The sequence below is a fragment of the Lotus japonicus genome, chromosome 1 (genome assembly GCF_012489685.1).
Source record: "Lotus japonicus ecotype B-129 chromosome 1, LjGifu_v1.2".
NCBI classification, from domain to species: Eukaryota; Viridiplantae; Streptophyta; class Magnoliopsida; order Fabales; family Fabaceae; genus Lotus; species Lotus japonicus.
This window is the reverse complement of record NC_080041.1, coordinates 11,860,240-11,865,010: the sequence shown is the minus strand read 5'-3', so window position 1 is coordinate 11,865,010 and position 4,771 is coordinate 11,860,240. Positions and strand designations below refer to the sequence as shown.

The 4,771-nt window shown below is 38.0% G+C and overlaps 1 long non-coding RNA gene across 3 annotated transcripts; it reads left to right on the top strand.

The window, feature by feature from the left end:
• Positions 1-1,614: 1,614 nt before the first annotated feature.
• Positions 1,615-3,762, top strand: LOC130733636 (uncharacterized). 3 transcript variants are annotated; one of them, XR_009017512.1, is made up of 4 exons: positions 1,655-1,943; positions 2,018-2,072; positions 2,162-2,289; positions 2,379-2,894. It is a non-coding gene; the product is annotated as an uncharacterized LOC130733636 (long non-coding RNA). The 3 variants fall into 3 exon arrangements; XR_009017513.1 differs by adding an exon at positions 3,406-3,762 and having other exon boundaries at positions 1,643-2,289; positions 2,379-3,294; XR_009017511.1 differs by having other exon boundaries at positions 1,615-2,289.
• Positions 3,763-4,771: the final 1,009 nt, after the last annotated feature.

The following is a 4,771-nucleotide window of genomic DNA, read 5'->3' as shown; positions in this document are numbered from 1 at the left end:
CCCTGCAGCGAGCGTACGTTCTGGAATCATGTCTGGAGTATCCAGGCGCCGGAGAAAATCAAAATGTTTCTCTGGAAGTGCTGCTTTGAAGCTATCCCGGTGAAAGAGGACCTGCATAGGCGAAGGCTCATCAATAACCCCACATGCCACTGTTGCCATCAGGCCGCTGAATCCACAGTCCACGCTCTCCTAAAATGTAATTGGGCTTCTCAAATTTGGGCAGCCAGCCAGCTCAACATTTCACCAGCAATTGATAATGCCATCTCCTTCCAAGCCTGGCTCAAAGCTACCCTGGAAAACCTGAGGGCTATAAAAGACTTCACGGGGTTGGGCTCCTACATCCTTGCCCACACGTTGTGGAACATTTGGAAAGAAAGGAACGAGAGCTACCACCACAATAGGAGACCCAATGTTGAGGCTACAATATCAAGAATCAACCTGGAAATTTCTGAGTTTGATGTCCCTGGTGATCCGCAGGCAGCTATCCCGATACAACACCAAGGAGTATGGGCCACTAATGATCAAAGAAGAGACAACCTCCCTAGGAGACCCCAGGCGCAGACAGCTCACAGGATCAACGTGGATGCGGCGTTCCGTTCCCCCTCTTTCAGAAGTGGAATGGGAATGATCATTAGAGAGCCCAACGGAAACAGAGTGCTCTCTCACACCAGAAGCTTCATTGTGGCATCCCCTCTAGCAGCAGAAGCAGCAGCAGTCAGGGAAGCCTTGGTCATAGCTGGGAACCTCCATATTGAACAGGTGCGAATTGAGTCGGATTGCCTGACCCTCATCAACCTAATTAATGGTAGGGGCGCAGATTGGACCATAGGGACTTTCCTCAGGGACATTCAGGCCCTTCGAAGCTCCTTCCCCCGGTGTGACTTTGCTTGGATTTCCAGGAATCTTAACACAGAAGCCCACAATTTGGCTTCTTCCTGCTTGAGATAGTTTTGCCAAGGGCTCTCTAGAGTACTATCTTTTTCCCCTTCGCCTCTGTAGATAGGAAAAATCACAGTACTCCTTGTAGAAGCTTTGCTTCCTTGTCTACCTTGCCAGCCAAGCGTTAAGTCTTATTTAGTTCTGGCACTTTAGGGTAGACTGTTGGGCTTTATGCCCTTTGTATTCACTTAAGCCTTCAGGCTAAGATCAATGAAACAACCATCTTTGACCAAAAAAAAAAAATAGGATTGTGGGTCTAAAACAGAATATGATGGCTTTGCAAAGTGATAGATTTTCTTCAATTGGTTTTTTGGTAGGGTTGTCTTGATGCTACATCCTAGATATACTAATAGAATTTAAGATAAAATGTATAAAGAATTCCATAATTTTTTTGTCTGGTTTTTATAACTGATCTTATTCATTACAGGGAGGTCTCATGGATAATTTAGACAAGCATTTTTTTTTAAGATATAGTGTGACACTTTTTTTAGGTTGAGCAGAAAAGTACCAAGTAGACATCTATAAACACTACAAAGGGAGAAGCTATTTGCTACTGTTCACTAAGAGAGTTTTATACCATGTGTGTTGGTCCACTATAAGGCAATATGTGGGTTACTTTTTGTTGCTTTATCTGATTTTTCCCCCTTTTTTCTACTTTCCTGAGCAGAGCTTGAATGCGTGAAAACTTTTCAACATTTATTTCACTTTTCTGCACAAATTCAAGTTAGGATTTTACTATACATGAATTTTCCCTATATAAGGCACTCTAATTGGGAAGATCAATGGTGCAATTGTGTTTCATTGTTTCCAATTTATTCACAAGTGCATTGAAGGATTTCATAGCAAGGGAAGTGGCTGATTGAGACGATGAAGTGATCACTGTTGCTCCATTCAAGGTTTTTTCCGGCCAAAAATCCGATTGGCAACCCAACTTCCTCTTCTGGCGAAATTTGAACATCCAAATCGCCACCCATTTTTGCCTCCTCAGAATTCGACCTTCCCAGGTACTAAGTACTAGGTTTTTTCCGTTTTCCTCCTCTGTCTTTTTTTCTATTACCTTAAATTTGTCAACTTTCAGGTTAAAAATGAATGACTCATACCATTAATGGTGTTATTAGAATTTTCTGGTTCAGGTACTATCTTCCCAGTTTACAGGTATGCTACATCAGTTTTGGGTTATTTGCTCAAAATACTTATTTGCCTCACATATTGATTCTATTAGGTAAAGAAAATCAGCATTGGCTTCTCTGCAGTCTGTGAACACCCAGAGCAGAGAAAAAATGTTCATCATTTTTTAACCGAGTAGAGGAGGAACTTGGCACTATTAGTGATGCTGAGTCAACAAAAAAGGTCCTACTTATAATATTGTCTGAATCTGAAGATTGCATTCAACTACAGTTTGTCGTTGTTACATTTGGTGATTCATTGTTTAATGGCAGGTTTCATAAGCTATGCAGATTGGAGCGCGAGCAATTAAAGAAGTAAGATCAGTGTGGAAGATGTTGATCTATGATTAAGAGATCTCGAAGAGAGTATTGGTTCACAGAAGGAAGTTTAAAAGGCGCTAGGTATATTTCGTCAAATATTTTATACCACATATTTGAATTGTGCTTTTGCATTTTTTATGCTGAAATGAATTGTTTGTGATACTAACTTGAGGGAATTTCAAGATCGTCAGGATGTTTGTATCTCTGATGTCAACAATTAAGATTTTGATTTCTTAAGCATGTTGCCTTGTGTCTTTAGAGCAAACTCCACCACACACAGATATGGATGAAGAAGATGTTGAAGAGGAATTCAATATACCCTGTAGTATTTATAGATGTAGCTCCTGTGAAGAACAAATATACCTTGTACGTATTTATTTTAAAAACATTGAAAACTTACATTCTCTCCTCCTGCAACCTTTTTCTTCTTTTTCATTTACCATTAAAAACCAACAGGGTTTTATTCCATGTGATGAAGGTCCACCTTAAGTTAAATATGTTCTGTCAATTGTGGTAGTGGTTTGCAATTTTACGGTGGCCTCAAAAGCTAAAAATAATTCTATTAAAACTTCATGAGGTAGACTTTAATTACAGAGCAATTGGTTCTTATATTAATTAAGGTGGTGTTTAGTTTTCCCAAATAAATCAGTTCAATAGCCAAACCTGCATATTGTCATTCACAGATTGAGTTGTCATTTATAAAGTATAAATTGAATAACATTTATGTTATTACTTTTTAAAATTTGTTTATTAATATTTTATACTTCACTATTATCCTGGGTGTGAGGCATATCCTTAGAGATCAGCCACAAATGCTATGGACTGCTATTGACATGCCTGGAGAATGAGTCAGGGTTTTATTGGATGGGTATGTGGATTACTAATAGAAATATGGATATACAATCTGGTTTTTTTTTTGGAAAACAGCATAGTAGGATTCTGATGGGGTTGGATGACAATTTTTATGTTTGGGCATCAGGTTTGCAAAATAGTAGTATTGTTTTTTCATGGTGGGGTTGGAGGAGTGTGTTTTATGCTCCTTTGCACAGATCCGATGCAATGGTGTATGGGAGTTTTACAGGCATGGGGACACAGGCTGTAGTGCGGCTATTTTTTACTGGTATATTACATTGAAATGATTTTATTGTCATGATTTGTGGGATATATAGGCCATAACGTGGTTCTAATTTTGACATGGGTTTAGGCCTTATATTAATCCAGTTGGGGCTATGTGGGTTTGATTCGGTGTTTGGCAATCCTTTGTTGGTGATATAAAATTTGCTGTGTAATTAGGGAGCATTTGATTAAATGTTGTTTTGCTCATTTGGGAGAGCAATGTTCCCAAGTATGATTATTCTTTAGTAAAACTTCATCTTTTCCTTAAAAAAATACTTCATTATTATCCTGAACCATATGGATATGATTATGATAAGAAGTTGATGAAATTGTGCTAAAAAATTATCAAATTTTAAAATATGAATCAATATTATGACTTAAAAAAAATAGCATCTGTGCATCGCACGGGTACCTACCTAGTTCAATACATGTAGATACTCGTGGCAAAAAAGAAAGAGAAGATGAAGAAAAAAAAATGTGATATGTGATGTCATGTAATAAAAACGAAAAGATAAATAAAAAATGAGATGTACGAGAAATGTGTCTAACTAAGAGCATCTTCAATGCATAGTTGCTAGTTGGGTTGCTTAAAAACTATTTCGGTGGGTCCAGACTGACACATAAGATTCAAGCAACCCAAGCAAAATTCGCTCCAACCACGGTTGCTTAATTTACTTTTAGTTGGGTCCCATTATACCTCTTATATTTATATTATTTTAAGGTAATGACACTATACAAGTACATGAATTAAAGAAAAAATATGATTTTTTAGTCAAAAAGTAAGGAGAGAGAAAATAAGCAACCGTTGCTTAAATAAGCAACCGTTGCTTAAATTTAAGCAACTCAACTGCCACGTCATGTTGCTCCAGTGGTGCTCCAAAATAAGCAACGTTGCTTAAGTTGCCAACTGGATTTAAGCAACCCCCATTGGAGATGATCTAACGTTGGTTTGAGTCCTTGTAAATTGCTAACATATAGCAATCTCCTTCTAACTTAGCTTCCGTAGCAAAGACAATCTAATTTTTTTCTGTATTAGGAAAGGTTGAAGGGTGTATTTATGAAGATTCAAAAGATTCACCATGCAAAGAGCAAAATCTTGAATGAAGAGGGGTGATTATGTTCCGTGAGGGAGACTTCTTGCTCCATGATTGTTGCTAAAAAGTGGTTGACACTTGACACCATTATTTTACACATTATTGTCCTTTATAAAATTAGCGGGTGTGTCCTTC